The sequence below is a fragment of the Aedes aegypti genome, chromosome 2, assembly GCF_002204515.2.
Source record: "Aedes aegypti strain LVP_AGWG chromosome 2, AaegL5.0 Primary Assembly, whole genome shotgun sequence".
Taxonomy (NCBI): domain Eukaryota; kingdom Metazoa; phylum Arthropoda; class Insecta; order Diptera; family Culicidae; genus Aedes; species Aedes aegypti.
In genome coordinates, this window is record NC_035108.1 from 443,877,957 (window position 1) to 443,903,624 (window position 25,668).

The 25,668-nt window shown below is 35.1% G+C and overlaps 1 protein-coding gene across 2 annotated transcripts in view; it reads right to left on the reverse strand.

Annotated features, from left to right (window-relative positions):
- The window catches only part of LOC5572370 (nitric oxide synthase), a 445,274-nt gene that overhangs the window by 268,869 nt on the left and 150,737 nt on the right, over nt 1-25,668 (reverse strand). The gene's annotated exons all lie outside the window — the stretch shown is intronic.

Here is a 25,668-nt window from a genome sequence, read left to right on the forward strand (position 1 = left end):
CGTTAGGTAAACTCGAAAGAACCCAAATTTGGCTTATTCCATTGAACTTCGACGCTGGGTCGGTGCGTCTCTCTCTGTTTTTGACAACATTGCTGATGCGAGAGAAGCAAAACAACCCAACCGTGGGTAAAAACTAAATGCAGTTTACCCAAATTTGAGTAAAAAGAACTTATTTTTTGGGTATTCTGATTTCTCCGTGTATGCTCATTCCTTCATCACGCTAAAAACTTTTACTAAAAACATGTGACACAAAAACTATCAATTGTTGAGGATGTTGAAGAATCGTTTTATTTGGCCTTATTGAAGCGTATATTTTTCAGAACTTTTGCCAAATATTTTTTCTCACAAAAATACGATCAGCAACTATCGAATTTAACTGATTCATTGGACTTACTACCTGCATCAAACTACAGAAGCTTTGTGTGAAGTATTTTAAGTGTGCACCTTAAAAATGGTTTCCTGCGAGACAAGCTAAAATAAACCACGGCTCACATTAGTCCCAAAGCCATATCTAGGAAGACAAAAATGATTGCGCCTAAACCGTCAATTTTAGATATATGGTGTCTTCGGCAAAGTTTCTCCATATTTTTCAGACATTTTTTTCAGAGATGTGAAATTAGGATGGCCCACATGGTTTACGAGATCAGCACATAAACTTTTTTGCTGACGCATTTAAGACTACATAATGTTCTACAATGTTTTAGATAAACCGATTTGGAGCAACTTTGCCGAAGAACTCAAATTTCTATCTCTTATGGTTCGCGAGTTATGATTTTTTTTAACAAAAAAGTTAGGGTGGTACTGAAAAATCAGTTTTTTCTTGATAACTTTTTATACGATTATTTCTCGCAAAAACTTTGTTCCAAGCACTTTTAGAACTTTTGATTGCGCAACTTTTTGCCGAAGAAAGTACTGTTCTATCTCTTGTGGTTACAGAGTTATCAGAAATTTTCTTCGAAAAAATGCTTGTTTTCAAATGCCGATATCTCCGAAAGGCGCAAACGGATTTTCAATCTTTTGTCAGCATTAGAAATATTATTTCTTTCTCTGTTTATGGTGAAAAAACTGTGAGGACGTTTTTTGTTTGAAAAGATTGACAAAATTTTGAAAATGATTTTTTTTTTTTCAACCGAAAATTGTCCATAACTTGAAAAATATTCGAGATAGCTCTTTGGTGCCTTCAGCAAAAATGTGCAAAATTGAAAATGCTGATAGTGCTTCATACAAAGTATTCATAAAAAATAATTGCTTTAAGATATATTCACCATAAACCGAATTTTGTATGGTAAAGAAAGCTGTATGTAAAGTCATTTAAAATTGAAAATATATGTAATGAAAAAAGATCGATCACAGTAAGCGAAATGTTTGGAGTTAGGGAAAGTTAATTGCTGAAGCACAGTTTTAACAGTGATTCAGGGAACATTAATCCATAAACGATGTCATGTTATTTCACGCGACATAATGTTTGTCCAGCTAACCTATGCCGTGGTTGGTTATGAATTGCTACCGCTTCGGCTTACTAAGCAGAAGGTCATGCGTTCAATACCGGTTCCGTTTATTATATTATCAACCTCAAAAGATAACAAAACGTATACTTTGAATAATTCCTTCAAATTACCAAAACCATACTTCCCGTGATATCCTCCCATAGAAATATAGAAGTATCTGCAATTATTCTATCTGCGCATCCAACTTATCCCATTCAATGCAATCAAATCCAATAAATCTGCCACAACGACTTAGTCAGGGCTGCATTCGCCTGTTAAAGAATGCATGAATCTTGAACAAGAGCCAGATATAAATGCCAAATATCTGTCTAAGGTAACGAACCAGAAGGTGGGCCTTGATCACTTGAAAACTGCTTCAGCAAATAATTTTCCTTTTTTCAACTCCTTAGATTCCGCTTACTATGATCGATATCAAAACATGTGTATTCAATATAAATGACATGCATACAGTTATTTCGATTGTTGTAGCAAATATCTCTTTTTTCGCTTTCTTTACCATATAAAATTCGGTTTATGGTGAATATATGTGTGAGCGTTGATTTTTTATGAATACCTTGTATTTTGCACATTTTTGCTAAAGGCACCAAAGAGCTATCTCGAATATTTTTCAAGTTATAGACAATTTTCGGTTAAAAACATATTATTTTCAAATTTTTTCCAATCTTTTCAAACAAAAAACGTCCTCACAGTTTTTTCACCATAAACACAGAAAGAAATAATATTTCTAATGCTGACATAAGATTGAAAATCCGTTTGCGCCTTTCGGAGATATCGTTATTTGAAAACAACCATTTTTTCGAAGAATATTTCTGATAACTCTGTAACCACAAGAGATAGAACAGTACTTTCTTCGGCAAAAAGTTGCGCAATCAAAAGTTTTAAAAGTGCTCGGAACAAAGTTTTTGCGAGAAATTATGGTATAAAAAGCAGGGGACTGACACAGCTGTCATCCTGCATACATTTCGGCTCTTCCTCACATCGTTTTGGTACTTCGCGTTTTGGTACCCACTTTCTGGCCGGTTCGCCCTAAACTTGCTCCTGATTTTCGAGTATACGGCTCAAACGCTGCTAGTGCTAGATTCTGGCAAATAAACAAATCGCATTAAATCGTCGTATTTGATGACGCTTTTCATTAGCTCATCATTTTGTTTAATGTTTTACGCATCAGCGCGGTAGCATTGATGTCTCCTACCCATAAACACATATGTGTTGTCCCTAACTAAATAATCAAAACAAGAACACTGGACGCCATGTTGAATTGATGTTGGGTTGGTAAATATTGGCTCATGCCACCCCCTTGATAAAAAGTTATCAAGAAAAAACTGATTTTTCAGTACCACCCTAACTTTTTTGTTAAAAAAAAATCATAACTCGCGAACCATAAGAGATAGAAATTTGAGTTCTTCGGCAAAATTGCTCCAAATCGGTTGATCTAAAACATTGTAGAACATTGTGTAGTCCTAAATGCGTCAGCAAAAAAGTTTATGTGCTGATCTCGTAAACCATGTGGGCCACCCTAATTTCACATCTCTGAAAAAAATGTCTGGAAAATATGGAGAAACTTTGCCGAAAACACCATATATCTAAAATTGACGGTTTAGGCGCAATCATTTTTGTCTTCCTAGATATGGCTTTGGGACCAATGTGCGGCTCTGGCTAATAGAAGTAATAAACCATGGAAGAAGAATTTCGCTGGCGTCGCAGTAGGAACATCTTTTGCTGGCAGAGATAGGCAGGGCTATAAATGTCAACGCGAAAATGTAAGCAGTTTGACACTTATGTACCCAACATGTTTCTGAACTAGAACAAAGGGAACACCAGCGACATTATTCTTCTATGGTTTATTATTTCTATTCTCTGGCTGGTACGCTGATCATAAGTACTGTGCAAAAGGATAGGACAAGGAACGGTCAAGAAATGATTCCTCTACCAAAATTACTTGAGCTGTACGCTGCTTAGAAGTAGAGTTGATTTCATAACGTCGGTAACGCCTGCTGTACAAATCAAATGGAGCTGTCACTTTTCCGTACGGAAAAATGTGCCGCTCAATTATTCCGCAAGTAAAAGTGACACTTCGCTCATACGGAATCAGCTGTCAAAATTACTTTGGTAAAAAAGAGAAATTTTACTTGACTGCTTTACGTTTCAGGTGCATACTTCGCATTAGGGCTGGTAGAAAAAATGTGTTCAAATTGAATGACCAAAATGTTCGAGACCGCACCTCTCAGGTTATCAGAGGTAGTAGTCTGGGAGGGAGGCACAAATACTACACACGAAATTTGATACAATTTTTTTTCCAAACTGCAAGATAACTCAAGTTTGCCAAAGACAATCAAGGCAGGCTTGGTGGAAATCGCTAGTTTTAATTTGTTGTGTACACTGAAATGAATTTTATTGTAGAAACTACTGAATCCATGGTAAAATTAAGAACTGCACCAACGATTTTCAACCGACTACTTTAATCTGTTAACTCTACCATAACATAGTCAACAAGAAAATATATTCTGTTTATTTAACCAGAGTTGTAGTATTTATGACTAGAAATATTCTAGATTTGACAAGTACAATTTTCACCATACTGCGTTGTACGGTGGGTGTCACGGATTGAAATACAATGCTTTGTAGTCGAGGCTACTATGGACCTAGTTACATTTACTACACTGCTCAGTGTTTTTTAACAGATTATAGTAAACTTAACAGAATTTTGTAGTCGGTTGAAAATCGTTGGTGCTGTTCTTAATGCTACTATGGATTCAGTAGATTATACAACAAAATTTGTTTGCGTGTACCTTCGATTTTTCTGGACAAACATTGAAAAAGGGCCACAATTTTCTATGCGTTTAATTTTCAGTTTTATCGAAAACAGTAAAAAGAGCCTCATTTCAATACGTTATATTCAATAAGAATAAACGGTGCTCTCGTGACGTTACTTTTGAATGTGGATAAATTGATTCTAATTCGATTTTTTTTCTACTTTTGATGAAATGCATAAATATGCTTTGGCTAATTACGCGCTTTTATCATGTTTGTCCATTGTTTAAGATCCGGACTCACAGTGACAGTTCGTGACAGCAAAATCTCGGCTCAATATGACGTAGAGAAATTTTGTATTGGTTTGTCCCTCCCAGGTAGTAGTGAGCACTCGTGTTTACTTATACTTTCGTTCTTAGTTTTCACACATCTGTTCCATCAAATTCCATCAGGAACTCAGAGCTCCCGTGCCAGTCGACGTGCGAAGCGTACCCGTACCGAAGATCGAGAATTGTCCGACACTGAGGAACTGGTGACACCGGCACCGGATGCTGGTGGTCTTACCAAGAGACCAACCATCTCTGCTCCTGGAACAAGCGGCAGCACACCCTCGACGGTTCCGATGGAAACCGAAGAAGTCGCGGAAATCTCCGAGGACAGATTCAAAATGTTCAAAAAGGGCGTTTCACAAGCATTCCGTCAAACTCGGGAGCAATCTCTGGCACTGCCCCGTCTCACGAAGCACATTGACGAAAACAGTGGCGCGGAGACATTCTCCGTAGGTGAAGTGAAAGCAGCCATCGCTCGAATGACAGACGATAATCAGATTATGAAGCACGATGACGTTGTGTTCCTGATCTAAGCATTTGATTTTTTTACTTTACATATATATTGTACCTTACTACTACTTTACTGTTAAAATGTATCACTAGTATCGTAAAATTGTTCTATAAAAGCAAATTTTTAAGCCACAAAAAAGAAAAAAAAGGCGGAAGTTAACGGAAGTTGTCAAATTTTCAGCGATGTATGTTTTTAAGTTTTTAAAATATATTTTTTTGAAAATAAAAAATCAGTCATTTTTCATCAGCACACACACTAGATCTCAGCGCATTAAATTTTTAATGTTTAAAAATAATATTAACTTTTGAACAGCTCAACGGATTTCGAATCTTTTTTTTATGGAATGAAAGCTTAAGATTTCAACTTTTCAGAATAAATATATATATATTGTTAAATTTGTACTTTCATCCCGGGACGAGCAAAATGGTCGGGAAATGGACACTCTAATTGGGACATCTTTCAAGTCTTGCATTGGCTCGCAGAATATAATTGTGTTCTAAATCGAAATATCATCAGTATGTAACAATTTTAAGTATTATTACAAGCTGTTAACGATTAACAGGTATTTTGTTTTCATTTCATTAGAAAATCAGCAAGATTCTATGACATTTAGTCGAATGACGTTTGGTCGAAAGACGTTTAGTACAAAGTACATTTGGTCTAATGGGCATTTCGTCGAATGGACATTTGGTCGAAAAGAATTAAATTGCTTTGAGATGCATATGATATTTGGCTGAAAAGATTTTTAGTGGAAAATTAAGTCGAATAGTCATTTTTCAGAGCATTTTATAGAGTGCCCTTTTGACGCAAATACATAGTGATTGAGTCATTGGAAAAAAGGAAAGCATGTATGGTAAGTGCTATTACTGATGATTACATGTTAGGACTAATGAGTGCAAGAAATCTGCATTGGTGTACTGGTATTTCTTGAACAATCTTCAAGCCTTCATTATACGATGATCGATATTTTGGGATTTAAGTTGATCACCCATACTCAATTAACCCGTTGACGTTACTTGATCTCATTTATACCCCTTTTAAGACTTAACCTTCTGTTTTTTTACTAGCGTTGCCTTTCTTGTACGTTAAACCTAATGTCGAAAGTAGTGCGCTACTTCCGCACATATCGCATTGACATAATATAAATATTGGGATAAATTCCAAACAATATATCCTCAAGTAACATCAGATAAAACCTGATTGAGCTCTAGAGTAGTTCTTGATTAATTCCCACAGGGTTGTGTGTAAGAACTTCTAGGCTCTCGCGGAAATTTGGGAGGATATGCTTAGCAAATTGTTAATTGCTATCCTACAGGAATCCCTTGAAAGCTTTCGAACGAATTCTCTGAAGAAATTTGTGAAGGAGAGATCGGAGGAATTATTTGAATGATTGCAGAAGTATTAACACTTCAGTCGTCGCGCTGTTGTATTTTGTACAACAATGGTGAAAAAACCTCGCTTATCGTACACAGCATCAGCGTAGTGGTTCTGACGGTGACAAACCGCGCGACGACTGAAGGGTTAACTGCAGGATTACACCTTGAATAAACTACAGCAATTCCTAGGTAAATATGGATTAATTATTGTAGAAATTCATTCGAAAATGCTAGAAAGAATAACTGGAGAAACTGACGTAGAAATTCTTGTAGATCTTCCTGGAAAATCCTTGACATTCAAATTATTCAAAAATTCTGGAATGAACTTTCCTGGCTTTTCTTGAAAAAGGAATCTTTGGAAAATCTTGAGTTAATCAACAAATATCTGAAGGTATTACTGAGAATAACTTTCACCATAATCTTCTGAAATTACTGAAGTATCGGAGTGTTCAAGAAGTTCCTGTAGCAAATTCTGAAGAAATTCCTCTAAGCATCCCTTGAAACACCACTGGACGCTTTCCTTGGAGAATTGGTAAAGGAATCTGAAGAGTAATTTTTGGAGGGATCTCTGAATCTGAGAAAAAATAATCTGAAGAACCTGTGGAATAGACGCGTAATAGTTTTTGAAGCTTTCTCGAGTATTTTTTAAATTTGGTAGCAGGATTCACTGCAAGCAGAGTAAGGAAAAAAGTGGCTTTAGAACCCATTTTTTGTTAGAACCAGACTGTCCGTCAAAAATACTTTTTGGGGACTTGCATCAAGTGGGGCCTTCCTTAGCCGAGTGGTTAGAGTCCGCGGCTACAAACCAAAGCCATGCTGAAGGTGTCTGGGTTTGAATCCTGGTCGGTCCAGGATCTTTTCGTTATGGAAATTTCCTTGACTTCTCTGAACATAGAGTATAATCGTACCTCCCACACGATATACGAATGCGAAAATGGCAACTTTGTCAAAGAAAGCTCTCAGTTAACAACTGTGGAAGTGCTCATAAGAACACCAAGCTGAGAAGCAGGCTCTGTCCCTGTAAGGACGTTAATGCCAAGAAGAAGAAGAATCAATAAAAGACCAAGTCTCTAACAAAGGATATGCTACCTTTCTTGCTGTAAGCTCTGTCAAGATACCTCGGGAACCATTACTCAATATTGAAAAAAGAATATAAAAAATAGATTCACAGCATCATGAGGTTTTAATTAGGAAACTATAGAACGAGTTTTTACCAAGTCTGTCTTAATGAACTGGAAACAGTCACTTTATTTTTTTTTTTGTCGAGGATTCTATAAATTTGACCTTGGACAAAGAGATTTTGCTAACATTTGTCCTAGCCATAGTTTTGAATGTGGACGCGCCTCTACTTTGAACTATCGCTTTCCTAAGTGCCTTCTCAGTGCCATGTTTCCACCACGGATTCATTTGATGATATCTCCAGACATTTCTCTAGGGTTTCCTCCAAGAATGCCAATTATGGATTCCTTCAGGGATGCTCCTCGAATTTTTATTCGAATATTTGTCCAGGGATTCCTTCAGAAATGTCCCCAGGGATTCCCTCTCAAAATTCCTTAGGGTTTCCTTAAATAATTCTCGCAGGGATTTCATCAAAATTCAAAATATATTCATTCATGAATTTCCCCCAGGCATTATTAAGAAATTCCTCCTGTGATTCGAATGACGTTTATTTGAACGGAAATTTTCTCGAATGCTCATATTTAAATGGTTTATTGAAATTTCATTGGTAAAAATTGAATTTTGTTTTTAAAACAATGCAAAGTTTTTTGGATAACTTATTTTTTTTAAATAATCTGAATTATTAGCCATAGTTGGAAAGAAAATGAAACACCTCAACCCTTATTTCAAATTTCATACGTCTATTTGTTTGTGATTTGAAGATATGTCAGTATGTAGTGGATTTTTTTCGCACTTTGACTAAATATTTAGCTGTTGTGAATTTATTATTCTTTGAAAACATCATCATTCTCTGAAAAACTTTCATCTAATGGAATCATTAAAAGAGAGTGCTCGCAATTAAGACTTATTGCGACTTCCAGCTTAATAACATTCTTTAGCTAATATATGGCTTTGCTGACGGTGCTGAATAACAGAGTTTGCGGAAAAGGTTCGAATGGGTCTTATTCAAATTACGATGAGACCACCGTGGAAAAGTTTGATCATAAATAAATAAACAAGAAACTTGTGCTTATTCTGTGTATTGGGTAAGATAAGAAGAGTTGATTGAGGTGAAAAAAAACTGGGTTGCTTCCATATTAGATCAGGTTATCTGGACTCGCACAACAAGCCTGAAAAATAATGTCAAATGTCATAAACGCTAGAGGAATTCATAAAATTTAATAACCAACTATTGCTTATCGCATATAGATTGTTGGTAAAAAGACTGATACTCTTTTAAATTCTTCAATCACTCTGTGTATTAGCGACCAAATGCTACTCACGATGCTAATCAAACAGAACTAAACTTTGTTTCCATACTATTTTACCTCGACCACATACATATCCTTTCCATAAAATGTCGATTTGACCAAATGTCATATGCTTTCTGTTGCAATTATACCTTTTCGACTAAATATCCATTCGACGAAATGTCCGTTCGACCAAACGTCATTCGACCAAATTTTTTTTCTGTCTTTATTAACGAGATTTTTAGCCCTGGGCTAGTTCATCTCGGGACCAACGGCTCGGAAGGGAACGAAGGAAGTCGTCACTACTGAAATTTTTAGTGACTATCTTGGGGATGGGATTTTCTAAAAATACCTCCAGGAGTTCTTCTAGCGACACATTGGAATACCTAAATTATTATTATTATTTTTATATATTATTTAAGACACTTTACCATTTCGTCATGGCATTCGTGTCTGAGAATACCTTAATGCAATCTCTCAGGAGTTCTTGCAGAATTTGTTTCTAGAATAGCTTCGTAATTTGAAAGTCGTTTAGGTATTTGTTTAAGATTTCTCTTCTGGATTTTTTTGAAAATACTTTCAGGTTTTTTCTGGACTTCATCCACGAAAAGCTTTATAATTTCCTACAGAAGAAAAAAAAACTAAGTCCATCGAAAATTCATCAACGATTTTGCAAGAGTTTTCCTTGACATTGAAAAGACCCTGTCGTATAGTATACGACAATTCGGCATACTACATATAAACGTGAAATCCATGTAGAATAAGTTTTCTCAAATTCGATTCATCAACTGATTTCCAGTTCAGAGCAAATTGCTCTGCATAGGTACTCAACAAAGCGTCGCCTTCCACGCCTGACTGATATCGTAAATTATCGCAACAGGTTTTCCAAGCGAAAACACCAGAGGCTTTCCTTTGACAGACACCAGAAACTGACAAAAAAAAAAAACAAAATCTTCCAAACAGTTGTTTATGAGGCTGCTTGCCGGTAATTTTTCCAATCTGCTGAATTTTCTCAGAAGTACAAAGAACCCTCTGGTGTTCTACCAGGCCCATTGAACGTATAAGAAAGACAACAGAGAAAGGAAAAGTGTGCAATCTGTTTTTCACAAACCCACTCGACCACTTGATGGCGGCAGGTAGGAAACCGACACGAATTGAGAACGATTCTTTTCGCGTAAAAGTTAACACGATGGGAATAAATTTAAGTATACTTTTTAAATGACTTAGCATGAAATCAATAATAGAACAATATTATTGCACAGAGTATGTGTTACAATTACACATCATTAATGCGTTGTCTTGCTAAACGATGGTGAAATAACGTTTTTTGTTGCTATCTGAAAATATGGTGAGCTCGTTTCTTTTTTTTTCATTTCTAATATGTCTTGTAAAAACACAATCTAATTTCTTCTTTGAAAAGTAAAGAGATAATGAAAATCCCACATTCACGTCACTGAATATCGTTTGCCTTCTACCAGGTGTTCAATGCTCGTCGTGTTCGACGAATAATGACATCATTTGCCCGATTCGCTTCAGCAATGAGTGATGTAGCAGATTGCAATGATTTTTTTTCCTGGAATCGGAAAGAGCGACGAGTTGTACAGGACAACCCGCAACATTGTTATGTCTACACCAATCGATGTCATCATTTTCACTGGGACTCTGATTCCCCGTGATTTGTGTTGATCCACCCATCGTCAAATATTTCCACATCGTTAATAAAAAACGTTAAGCAACGGCACGGCAATCAATCGTCGCTGGAAGCTTTGCGAATAGCTATATCCGTTTAGATTGATGTCCTGGGAGTGAAGTGGCTTTCGCCGATATATCATCCTGTCCCATCAAATCAAAAATCGCTCTGAAGTTGATTTTCTGGGGGGAGGGTCCCCCCTTTCTTTTGTGCCATTATCACGGTCCCCAGTAACCAGTTGAACAAATTTAATCTAATTGATGGTAAACAAGTATCGCAACAGCTGCGTTCGGTGTTAGACGCAGTCAGCTAGACTGAAGTGGTAAAGAAATTAATCGTTTTCCCAAGTCTACCCCATCATCCCCAATTAGGGTATTTTCCTTCCGTCAAGGGTGGCTGATTGTGGGATAGGACAGTTAATGAACACGAGGGAAAGGAAAGTGACAATTGATAGCCCAACGTCACACCACGCCCGGGAGCCGGAATGCTGGGGGCGATGATGATCAGGGATTTATCTACGGACGATTTGTCACTGTTAACGTAACGCGTGGTAATCGGTGTGGGATTTGCGAAGTAATCGCACGCTACTCATCACACTACGCAATTGGGAGGAGGAGAGTTTGCTGAATTTTGTGCCAAGCAAACGTTGGAACAGCGAAAGATCAACATTGGATTAATGGATGAGTGATTTTCGGATTTGGGAGTTGGATTGGGGGGTTTAAAATTTGCGATCCGATACTGTTGACAGTGTTCAGTGTACGGGGAATAAATTGATTGCTTTTTATCTCGTCATCCTTTATTGTTACGCAATATAGAACATATACACCCAAAATAAATCGGATGGCGGATTTCCCTCCAAGCGTATTAGGTGCTAAATCCACCTATTGATGGTAAGATTCGCCTCCTAAGCGTAGACGGGCAAACCCGTCAAATGAAATCGAGCACATTGGACTTGAAAATTCGAGCAATCTAAATGTTTACACCCGACCCACACAATTGCACAACCAATCCGAAGCCGAATGATGGCATCGGAAACGCACACTTAGGCAAATGGTCACGCGGCAAATGGATGGTGGACATGTCAGAGGAATGGGATGAATATTGCAATATAAAACGCTTTATATATTGCTTTTGTCACTTCTTCCATCAAGCCGTCGATAGGTGCGTAGAGATAGCACTGGTTTATGAATCGGGAGGTCCTTGGTTCGATTCCGAGTAAGCGCGAGTATTTATTTTGTTTTTATTTTTTGGTTCTTCAGGCAAATTTATGAAATTCAACCCGATTTCTTGTGGCGAATTATCATAATAGATTCCGGTCCCTGTATTTAGATAATCATTTTGCTTGAGTGACTATCGAAATAAGGTACCGTGTGACAAATGGGTAAAGGAAATCGTACAGAGATGGTTCTTAAAAATAAATAAAATGAATAAGATCTACTATATTTTTCAGATTGTTTCCTACTAAATCTATGCTATATTTAAATTTAATGTTTGTGCCAAGGTAAATATTGAAAATTTTGGAAACTAGTGGGACAAGTGAAAATATTGTCGTTTTAAATGACTGAACTGAAACTAAAAAAATAACAGTCAGATCTGTGATTTCAAATGGCCTCATTTGTTAGTGTATGAATACAAAAAAAAAAAACACATAAATACATAATAAACATTTTGTTCTTTTTAAAACAATTTTCTTGAGTTAAGTTATTAATTTAGCAACAATGTTACTTTTATTAAAAGTATTAACATCATCGAAAATCAAACACCATTCTATTTTACCGATTTTCCACTACTCATTTTATGTAAAGTTAAGTTAGGCTGATACAAATATTAAATTTCTTCTATGTCCGAGACCACTTGGAAGTTACGAGGGGGGGGATAAAAATAAATAGGGAACAAACAAATAAAAATGAAAAAAAAGTTAGTTTTTCGAATTTTCTATTTTTAATGATAGTTGTTAAGCTGTTTTTAATCATCCTCTGGATCATGTTTTTACTTGTTTTTTACTTGCAAATTGAAAAAACCTAACTGATGTCAAAAAAATGATGAATCTTTTTTTTCTCCCCTTCAAAATTTTCGGATTTTCGAAAGGGGGGGGGGGTGACATAAAAGAAAATTAATATTTGTATCAGCCTTATCTCTTTTCCAAATAATGTATTTATTGCCTTTATCGAGCGGATTTAACCCGGTCAAAAGTGTCAACATTCTTGTACCTACTGAATAAGTCATTATTTGAACTTAGTATCCAAACTCATGCGTCATCCGTTGAAGCCATTCAGAACATTACGATGTACATGTTTTTTTTATTTCTTTATTAGTATCATTCCAAACATTACATTCATTTCTTCTTTCATCCTAATTTGGTAAAACAAATTTAAGATTTTATTAACATTTTGTTAACAACATACTACATCTCCCTGGCTCTTCACCCGAAAGGCTTTGGGGTTTTACATATTTCGACTTGTTGAATCCAACAAAAATAGTCCGGTTGAAAACCCCGTGTAACACCATCGTGACCTTCCCTTGTTAGCTACCCCATATACCCGATTGCCCCAAGGCTCCGCCACAAGAAATTTGCCTTAGACACCAAAATATGAAAAACAAAAAAATTAATTACAAAGACTGGATTCGAAACCGCAACCTTTGGATCCTTAAACATAAACTTACACCACATGCCTATCATAGTTTCTCATGTATGGGTCTCTACATCACACAACATGGAACCATCTTGTCACGGAGAACAACCTGCAAGAGGAGCAAAATACAACACCCGTTGGACAGCCAAGTGCGAGAAGGGGTGAGATGATATGTTCTATAAATATATTTAAAGTACCAACGCGGTGCTGCGGGAATTTCTTACTTATACCAGAGTCAAAATCTATATGTTTGTATATCTATATTATCGGCAATAACTTATACATTTGCAGTGGAAATAGAATTTCATGCCGTGCGTGTTGGATTGGGTAATATATTAGGGAGAAACAAATAAACACACTTGACTATAACAGTCGGGCGCTTTATAAGCAGAATTTTATCGTTGACGTTTGCTGATTGATTTACTTTTAATTTATTTACATTTTGGTCTCCTATTAGTCGCATGGTTGGGGACGGTATGAGACTCCTCGAAGTAGGAGACCCAGGGTTTGTGGGATTCGATTCATTTGACGATGTAATATTGTAATCAAACATCTAAGTGTGCATACAGCAAACTGGATTACCGTAATTCTTTCGCAATATTAGAAGTGGAACAATTATCACGACATGGATGTTTTATGTATCTTCTAACAATTACTTATCAAAATAGAGGCCGTTGATAAACCATGTGATCATTTAGCGGGGAGGGGGTATCTAGCCAAAGACCACGGTCCACCCATTTGTGTTTCAAAGAAAATTCCCCCATCAACTAAACCTGAAAGGTTTCATTAGCAGTCGGATGGTTCAAGTTTAAAAAAAAAAGTTTTAAAATTCAATATCCCTTTCGGGACGGACTATATTTGAGTGATTATTTCAAAATTTACCTTATAAACTCATCATCTCGTAGAACAAAACATTCTTTATTTTGGCTATTCTATCACTCCATGAACTTTTTAGGGTCAAATTCAGACCAGCACAATTGTGCTGGTCCGTCCCCAAGGCGGTCGATGTTCGAAAAAAAAAATATTTTTTTTTATTTTTTTAGAAAGTTATTTAAGTCATGCCTTTTTAAAAAAAATTGTACCCGTATTTTTTTATTTCGTCATTAGGGTGCTCTTTCGTGAGATAGGGTGACCCAAAAATTCAGAAATAATTATGTTTTTTTAATGCACATTGAAATTTAAAAAAATAATGTATTTTAATTAATATGATTTTTTTTATAAATGGAACGAGAACAATGTACGAGAGATAAAAATACTTCATATTCTCTCTAAGATTCAAAGCATCACGTGACGATGACGTTTATCGAGATTATTCAAGAACTAGTCTACGTCATATAAAAATGGGTAAAAATACATGTGTGAATAACTTGAAAACTAATTGGCTCAATCAAATCGTCTTTGTTTTGCTATGTTTGTTTATATCCTCCTAAATTATGTGGGATTTTTCCTCAAAAATAATTATGTAATAAAAATTAAAATTGAAAATAATAATTAACCTTCGAATTGTTTAGTAGAATACCTATAAATAAATGAAAACCGAATTTAGAACTATATCATTTTATTCCACTACAGTTTGTATCCTTTGACAGTTACGCATAATTCGACCTTCACTATAAGGCCGTTGTCAGAGTCGTGTACTAGACTCGAAAATTAAATTATTTTTTTAGAGACTCCCTCCAACCTCTTTCACTCACTTTACCTAACATATACACTATCACTTTTGAAATCACATAGCCCTCCTTCAAATGATGCTTGAACGATGTTTTTTTTAAGGTTGCATGGAACTAATTTATTTTAAATAACTGGAATCATTCATTTTATTCCTAGAGCTAAAAAAGAAACGTCAAAATATTCAGTCTGCGTAAGCAGCTTTCTCATGTAAATTTACGTCATATGTGCCCGACAGCTTGGACGTTTTTAAGTGCAAATAATTACCATAAAATTTCTTCTTCTTCTTTCTGACGCTAAAGAAGCCTGCTTCTCAACTTCTCATGAGCACTTCCACAGATATTAACTAACAGCTATCTTTGTCAATCGACCAATGTTGCATGTGTATATCGTGTGACAGGTACGATCATACTCTACGCTCAGAGAAGTGGAGAAAATTCCCTTTACGAAAAGATGCTCGACCGGCTGGACTCTAACCTACGACCCTCAGCATGATCTTACTTAGTATCTGCGTGTATACCGTATGGCTATCTGGCTCCCAATATCAAATTTATTTTATTTTATTTTTTACATCGAGTCTATTTGCTTAAAATGGAATTAAAGTCATTGTAATACAGTAGAGACCCGATTTGGTCAGCCCCGCGATGAATTTTAGGCTGACAAAATGGGGAACCTGACAAAATCGGGACATATATTTTGTTTCTGTTTTTTTTTTCAAATTTTAACATGTTAATATTTGCTTATGAACTACGTTTACGACCTACATAGCTTTTAAAGGGGCGAGGGACATGGGCGTAGTCAGGTTTTTTTTTTGTTTATCAGGGGGAGAAAAGCGGCCCTCACAATTTCATTCTCAAATTTCACGCCAAAAGATCCCTTTGATCGGCAATTTTGCTCTGGCCTGTAATACAACCGGCATCAATCTGAATCTTAGTTCTACCTAACCGTTGAATTATCTAAGCATTTTTCTTACAGCTAGACAGCTGCAAACAGTAGACTTTTTGATTTTCCATGAGCTTTTAAAGTTTCGCAATCGGTGTGACCGTTAGATTACTAAGGAAAATGTAAAGCTCGACCATACTCGTAAGTTTTGTTTTCCTTTTCGTTTCGGTTGCATGTACATTTTTAGCTGTCAATCCTACCGTGGAAAGTTTCCTAGAAAGCATTATGTACGATTATGGCCTTTAAAGGAAGCATCACACGAATCAACGGACTAGCATGCAACGCCAAATGGCACAATCGTAATACGTATCTGACGAAAAAAATACTGCAGTGGGAATTGAACCTAAACTTCTTTGATCGATACTGCTAGTTACTTTGCAACACTATACGCACGGCAATAAAGTACAGATTTTTATTTTTAATATATCAGCTTATCTAAGTCTCAAAATTCAAGTTTTGGACAATATATTTTTAAACGTAAAAGGAATGAAACGATATTTTTTATATGAGCGGATAATCTAGACTCCATAACTTCATACATTGTTTAATAGTTAAGTAGACTATTTCAAACGCATTTCATACATCATAAACAACATATTTGCGAGTAATACCAGCAGGGGCCTTCCTTAGCCGAGTTGTTAGAGTCCACGACTAAAAAGCAAAGCCATGCTGAAGGTGTCTGGGTTCGATTCCCGGTCAGTCCAGGATCTTTTCGTAATGGAAATTTTTTTGACTTCCCTGGGCATAGAGTTTCATCGTACTTGCCACATAATATACGAATGTGAAAAAGGCAACTTTGGCAATGGAAGCTCTCAAATAATAACTATGGAAGTGCTCATTGAACACTAAGCTGAGAAGCAGGCTCTGTCCCAGTGAGGATGTAATGCCAAGAAGAAGAAGAAGAAGAAGAAGAAGAAGACTAGCATGGGCTGCATACATCAAGAGTATGCCATTCAAAGGACTCTGTGGTTTAGAAGCAAATAGTAAGTAAAGGTTTTCAGCTCCAGTTGTCAAATTTCATAAATATTATGGCAGAAATTGAACCGGCATACATTGTAGAACACCAAAATGGATTATCGCGTCAACATGGTATTGATCGATTATCAAAGCAAGGGGAAATTCAAAAATTACGTCCATTGTTTTTAAGTCAATCTAAATCCTCCCCATGTCCACTATCACGCTTTTGCCCACATGCACGGTCGCACTTTCATACACCTCTACTCCCCGAAATGAATGACGTAATTTTTGAACGTTCCCCTGAACTTTTACTTTGTCTTAAACTTTGCTAAAGGAGATTTAAAACATTAAATGTGATTCCCAATCTATTTCAAATATGGACGTATAAAAAATAAAAAAAATAAAACCAAAGCTATGAGTTTCTGTTACATAGTTTTCGAACGGTACATCATCCTTATGATTTGTATGAAATCACTCATTCATGTTTTATTGCAATATTATGCACTATTGTGGACATTAGAACCAGATTCAGCCACTTAATTCGATCAAAATACTGAAAATGAAAATTGGTAGTCCACAACGAACATCGACCGGGTAAGTGCCGGCACCAGCACAATTGTGCTGGTCCCACTTTGTCCCTCCAGAAATATTTGCTGTGTGAATCAATTCTCATTTGGTCTTCACCATTTCAAAGAATGACTCTTTCACTCTCGATTCGTATCAGTGCATACCTAGATATAACGAATAGTTGAAAAGTTGCGACAGATAAAACTTTTTCAATTCTTACGGTGTTTGTTTACTTTTTGTTTACCCTGAGCTGGTGTTTTCTAAACACGATGTAAACAAAAGCTGTTGTGCTTGATTACAAGTATCAATGATAATTCAATAATCGAAATCGAAAAAGTTTAGTAAAACAATGATTTATTGGCTGAAATAGTCATTCGATGTCAAGGGTGCCGAACAGCACAATTGTGCTGGTTCGTCCCGAAAGGGATATGTCATATCTTCTTTACCAACAACGATTAGAAGACGATTAAGATTTCTATGGAAATTACTATGACAAAATTTGAAAAAATGTTCCCCACATGTTAGTACTGTAATGTTAATACAAAATTATCTCTAAGTGAAAACTAATTCCTCAAACAATAATAAGGAACACTGCAGTAGAAACAAATCTTTTTTGAGCTATTTTTGTTAGGGATTTTTGCAGAAGTTTGTCACACTATAATCTCACATTTCGCTTAATAATAGCAAACCAATTCATAAATATCTCTTCTCCCATTTTTCAAATTTCTGTTTCATTCATGAACAAATGAAACACATGATCATTGGGTGAGCGGGGGGTTATTCGTCAAAACCACACAAAAGCACGAGGGGGGAGGAGGTGACTGAAAAGTCAGGAAAAATGTTCACGTGGTTTATGGACGACCCCTAAGAAAGATATGGGGATTTGAATTTCAAACTTTTTTTAAATCTTAAACCGCTCTTATTAGCAGTCATTTACATTTACCGTTATATTTTTTTTTGTAAAGAAGATGCAATAGTACCTAACTGGAATTTACAGAAATTACAATAAGGTTTAATTATCGCACTCAACATTTTACACCAAAGCCAGATTTTCTATATTTTTGGAATTGATATACATAAATAATAATTCTCAAAAAACTTATGTGCACAACATAATCGCAAAATAATGGTGAACGCGTCACGAAATGATTTTGTATACCCTTAAGTGGATTTTTTGGTGTTTGTGCACGTTCAGAGGTTTGCCAAGCCGCTTGAAGATGTGAAGATCTTTTCCAAACAATATTTTTTCTACATCCCAGAAAATAGGGTGTCTTTGAGCTTGTTGTGATATACATATTTGAAAATAGTAAATAGGCAAAGAATGTTCGCAGTTAATAATAAAGGGAACGCTCATAGAACATTCCGCCGTGGATCAAGCTCTGTCCCAGTTGGAACGAAACACTTGAAGAAAATTACTTAGTAAAAGAAGGAAAAAATATGAATTTTGAAAGTGTACATCAAAAACATTATCGAAAAAATGGAAAATTGGTTAAAATAATGTTTTTTCAACATATCTCGAATAGATATCATGTGTTTGTTATAAAATTATTTATATAGAAATATTAGCAGGTTCTAAAGTAATGATCATTCTAAATGCGTTGCTTGCAAGAATTGATAAATCAGTAATTTATAAAAATGTTTATGTATTAGCTTTACTAAATTTTATCTAAGTGTAAAAGTCACGTAGGAAATTGATTGAAGTGAAATTATGAAATCTAATTAAGGAAGATTGGATTGAACAAATGTGTAGTGAAAATAAATCACTTTGTTCAGCAGAGTGTGCTACTACAGCCTTGGCAATCGAAAAAGTGTCACGCTGTCGGCCGGAAGGTGAAAAATTTGATGCAATTGATTTTGCTCAACACGTGTGTTTCCAAGGAAACTGACTGTGATGACTTGTCGGCTTACTAGGAGAATTTAATATTTTGTTTAAATGCTATGGCATGCTATGATACTTACATGGTATATGAAACCTTGTGAAGACAAAACTTCTAAGAAGAAAGAGTGTGGTATGATCAGTTTACATATTTGATGTGAACAGAAAATGTTCATTTTTTTCTAATGCGTTGCATTATTTAGTCTACCGTTAACGGGTAATAAAGTTTTTGTTTATGAAAACTTAGAGTTTGTATGTGCTTGATCGAAGACACATTCAGGTAAGATAATAAAACATAATGTCATTCATGTTGCCCCCAAATTTAGTTTCTGCTGCATAAGAATTGATGCAGAGTTGCAGTTTTGGTGAGAAATTTCAAAATACCTTTTTTTTGTTCAATGTGATGATTTTGTGGGTTTTTATACACATTTATCTGAATTCACAGCATAATAGGAGAGGGGTCAGATTTAAATTTCTTTTCGTTTCAGAGAGCGAGTAATGGCGCTTAAGCCAAGGCTCTAGAGCCAGGACATACGGGGGAAATACCTGTGTCCCATCCCAGGAAAAGGAACACAGCGATGAAGTGTGCATTAATTTTCTTAGCTACGCCACTTCCAACGATTTTACCTTTCCCTCTTAATGAACCGGTCGGTACGGTGGTCCCCATTTCTTCACTAATAAAATTGAAAAATGTTCGTTCACCATGTTATTCATTCGTGAATAATCTGATGGTCGTAAATCTTTCAATTATCTTAAAACCCAAGTCTGCACAGTGGGCCTGGCCATTTTAATGTTTGTGTCATATTGTATACGATATGCTGCAAATATGAATGTCGACAAGAAAATATTGGAATCATTTTCAGTATTTCCAGGATGCTTTTCAATATTGGTTGTGCAAACGCTTAGATAGATAGATAGATAGATATATAGATAGATAGATAGCTTTACAAAATTTTATCTTATGATCTTATATGAAGAACAACCTATTTTTAAAAGAAGGCAAAATTTATTATTAAAACATTAGGTTATTGGACGTCAAAAATTATTGTGACATAATAAAACGAAAGAACATCAAAAAAATGCGTTCAGAATCATCGGAGTAACTGCAGTAATCGATTTCTCTTTTCGCTGATAACTTGAGCAGATCAATGTTATCGATTGTTGCTTTTATATTAGTTGGAAACAAAAAACAATATCTAAAAACAATATAGCTCGAAAGAACAGCCTATACATAATAGAAGGCGAAATTCATTTTAATTTTAAATCTTCAGTTTTTATATTTATGATTACATTTTATTTCGAAATGTTTGAAGGAAGGGTAAATTTGTGCTAAATATTTTATTTATTGATAATATATACCAATAACGAAACTCAATAAGGTTTGTTCATAAATTTCATAAGACGAAAAATAGTAATTTTGGACACCCACCCACCCCCTCGTAACGCTTTTTGTATGAATATTATAAAATTTTTGTATGACCTGTAACAACTTACTGACCCCCACCCACCCCCTCAAGCGTTGTGTGAAATTAGCGAATAAGCCCAAAGAAGAATAAATATTTGAAAGAAAGGATTTCTGGATAAGTAATGAAATAGTTTTGACAATAACTTTCCCAATATGTTTTAGTTTATTCAAGAGCATATCATTGTTGCATCAAGTGCCTTTTTTAAATCAACTGACTCTAAATAAGCCTGATGTCGTCAGAGGGATTCAATAAAAACGTAAAAACGAATATCATCTTGAGACGTCCTTGGTTTCAGACTCATTATGCCAAACGACTTTATGTCAAATGATTATTATGCCAAATGACCTACCACCAGATCAACTCTATATTTACTTATAATAATAATGCTCAACATATTGTCGATTTAAAGTCATGCTTTAGAGCATTCATGATGTCAAAACTATGTATCATTGCTTGACAGTTATCGAATGAGTGCAATAAAACTTATTTTAATCTGCATTTTATTATGCATATAAAAATAAACACACATTGTTTGAAAATGTATTGGAAAATATGAAGTTGGTGCAGTCCCATATTGAAAAATAAAGGCATACCAGTCTCCATATGAACTTTTAATTTAAATTTCAGCTGCAAAACGTGAATTGTGTTCAAGTTTATTATTTTTTGCTGATCATTAGAAGCAAAATTAGCTAGCTATGCGGTTGTGTTAAATATGTCAGGAAGAAATGTAAGGGGTCGTCCATAAATGACGTAGCTATTTAGGGGGGGTAGGGGGATCTTTACGGGGCCCATATAGCTGTAGCGGTAAACGCGCAGCTATTCAGCAAGACCAAGCTGAGGGTCGTGGGTTCGAATCCCACCGGTCGAGGATCTTTTCGGGTTGGAAATTTTCTCGACTTCCCAGAGCATAGAGTATCTTCGTTCCTGCCACACGATATACGCAAGCAAAAATGGTCATTGGCACAGTAAGCTCTCAGTTAATAACTGTGGAAGTGCTCATAAGAACACTGAGATGCAAGCTGAGATGCAGGCTCTGTCCTCTGTTTTGTTTGACTTATAAACTTGGTTTATAAAATGATGATTCAGCTTCAAAACATTCATCAATTTTAGATTTTCTTGATAAATGCAATCAAACAGATTTTTCAAAGCTTTTAATGGTTGTGTAAATATTATATTATATTCGGGTCTTAATTGATAAATTTATAAATAAACAAAATCAAAGTTGAATAAATAAATTAAAAATCAATGCTTTAACTACTTGGAGTACATTGTTTTCTCATTTGTTGACAAGTCATAAAGTCAGCCGTTTTCAAGACTATAAAATATGCTCTTCTCGGCAAATATTACATGAAACAAGATATTTATACCATGTATTATGCATTCAATGTTGCAGGAGATCTCACTTAATCAACTCATCGATTTGTTTTGATGTATCAATGCTCTTGATGGAATAGCCTGAATATTAATGAGGACAACAGATTCGAGTGATATCGAAATTTCCCTATCATTCAATTTTATTGATAACTTGGTAATTTGATATTCTTTTATTATTTAACTTCATTATAGGTTGTGTAGGTTTATTTTATTATGAAGAAAGATAATGAAGTTCAGCTCAAATATTAATAGAGATAAATAATTTGTATAATAATCGCTAAAATTTTCTAAACATTCCAAATATATCAAGTGTAATCTTTTCTTTATCTGGCCACTGAATATAGATTTTAATGGATTTGAATTTGGATAATAATTCATTTCGAATTTATATATTTTATTGTTCATTTTCATTGAAATCTATTTCCTAACAATGAATAATTTAAAAAAAAAAACAATCCTCTAATAACGAAATTTCTGTTCTAACTAAAAATAAACTAGAAAAATATTGTACCCTAACTCAACAATAACGAGCTTCATCAATCCAATCATTTTTTTTTTCACATTTTCTAAAGTAAACTTGTTTGTCTTGGTAACAACAGCAAAAGTAATACAATTTAGCCTACATGAAACTAGATACCAAAATTATGTAACAGCAAACTGTGTTTATTTGAAACTGTTTTCCAAATAACTTTCGAGCGCTACTGTATATCATACTGTTAGATTAGATTATCCTTACATTTTAGTCAGTAATTAATATCAAATTTTGTATTGAACTTCTGAATTCTAATTTTTTGTTTCAACCCAATCACTGAGGAAAATTAACAAAAAAATATAAAGGGGAGCCTTCCTTAGCCGAGTGGTTAGAGTCCGCGGCTACAAAGCAAAGCCATGCTGAAGGTGTCTGGGTTCAATTCCCCGTTGGTCCAGGATCTTTTCGTAAAGGAAATTTTCTGGACTTCCCTGGGCATAGAGTATCATCGTACCTGCCACACGATATACGAATGTGAAAATGGCAACTTTGGCATAGAAAGCTCTCAGTTAATAACTGTGGAAGTGCTCATAAGAACACTAAGCTGAGAAGCAGGCTCTGTCCCAGTGAGGACGTCAATGCCAAAAAGAAGAAGAAGGGGGGGGGTGCTTGATATGCTACGTATTTTCCAAGGGGAAGTATCAGCATTTGTGACGAAACGGTACGAGAGGGGAGGGGGTGTAAAAAATCAGTGAAAAATGCTACGTTATTTATGGACGGCCCCTAATAGAAAATTATAAACATTTGTATGAAAGAAAAACTTCAAAGTTTGAGCGCTATTTTCTCAGTGCCTACTTTTTTCAATATGGGCCTTTATGGGCAGCATTAGTTGTTCTTAGAAAAACTTTCTTATCGAAAATGTCTCTATCATGAAATTTTGTCCTGAACAACTAATTCCTATCACAATTCATAGATAGTCAAAATTAAAAATGATAAAAAAAGATTATTGCGTTATATAAAAATAAAATTTTGTTTTCATATTTTTCATGATAAAAAAAATCAGTATATATGTTCTCTTGACTTCTCCAAACGGTTTACTACAATCTCCCCACTGAACGTTCTGTTCTAAAATCAATATATCGGTGCCATAATTCTTAAAATAAATTGCTTGCAAAAACTCATAGCCAATTTGCAGAAGTTGTTCTTGGGTCAAAATGATCGATTCATCTATAGAAAACTCTTTTACTATTATACTAAAACCATGGTTAAAATTTAATCCCATATATGGGGCACGGTTTCTTATAATCGGCTCATTCTGGGTAGCATTCATCAGCATTGGATCGATATTTTTTTATCAATGTGAAAGTAGAACCGTGATCTTGTTTTATTTGAATAGCACCAGCAAAAGATTCCACAGAGTTTTCATGTTTTCAAGACTATTCATTTATTATTTTTTATAAAGAGGACACCTTGTTTATGCTATATCTTTTCTATCATGTAAATAAAATCCCAGAGTATTCTGTCTGTCAGTAACGCTTTGAAAGGTTTCATTGAGCAGCATACACCAGCAATTTAAGAGCACAACAACAGTCAAATTAAGAGCACTGCAAAAGTCCATTTGAATGTTACAACATTACAATAGGGTCCTAAAGCCCTGTCCCAATTTGAGTGCCAAACACTTACGTTCAGGCCAAAAACACATGTTTACTCAATATTTTAATGTTTTTTATTTGTTTAAGTACAAAAAACATTTTTTTTATGTTTCTATAGATTTTGTCACACTCCTTGATTTGAACTCAAATTTTGGGTGTATTTTGTTTTCCGTGTCCCTTCCGAAATGTCAGATAGGAACAACCCCAGTGTTAAAACTAAAACCCCTGTGATATTTTTGTCGACTAAGCGAACGTCAAACATGATCTCAAGTGTCAAGGTTCATTTATGGATCCAATTTTGAAATTAAAGTTTTAATATGATATATCCGTTATTTGAGCGAGAAAAATTGCTAAAGTAGTTGCAGTAATATGATCTTTCGTGTTATTAAATGAAAACAAGTTTTCATTAACCATTTTAGGACCCTATTGCAAATTGTGGAGCACTATAACAGCTATTGCACAGGGTGTTCTAGAGTTTTCCGGAGCTTTGTCCTTCCTAATTCGTATAAAAGTCACGATCTTTTTATCATTGTAGTTTTCCGGTTTTATGAACTTGGACGGTAATCAAAATGTAAACAAACCAACTTTATGCTGTTCGACCGCACTTAAATTCCGATGCATGTTGAAAATGTGATTCATTACGGGTTTCGTCATTTCAATATAAGGTTCAAAAACAAATAAGATATATGCAAAGGAAAGATAAACATGATTGTGGGCCGAATATTCTAGTTTTGTTTTTATTTACACAACCTTCTTGAGTCAATGTTCCATGGTTCGATATCGACTTATGAAGGCAAAATAAAAATATTTATAAAAGAGCTTTCCAAAGCATTCCTGTTCGATGACTCGATATATTCATTAGTCGATAGTCCCCTAATTACAATTCGATTCGTTTTAAATCGTTGAAGATCGCCATCGCAGCACAAAGATCTATACAGAAATTGTAGCCCTGGTTAATCGGGATTCAATGGAATATTCTAGAATTTTCAGTCAGATTCTTCTCTCTAATTTATAGAAGCTTCTGAAACTTTTGAAATATTTCACAACAGCATTTAAGGCTGTAATTATTTCAGATCAGAATAACGGCACTATAACAATGGAGTATTATTAGAGCATAAATTTGGGCGATTTTGCGTTCATAAATATCATGCGTGTCTCAGCTTATTATTCATACACCAATGGCATATTTATCAACAAAGAAATTTCTCCGTCCATGTTATCATTTTGCAATTGAACATAAACATTATTAATCTTTGAAAGAGGTTTTTGCTTGAAAATTCTTATGGAACGTGACTAGCCACGCTGGGTTAGCTAGTTTATCAATGAAATCATAATCGGTTTTCTGTGCATCGTAATACTATTATTTTCCTCTTATATGGAAATCTTACAAAGAAGAACAAAGAAGTTTCGACAAAAACTTCCTAGAAAAGATGTTCTTCAAACTTAAACAATATTTTTCACATACCAAAAAACCGAATTTTTATGAATGAA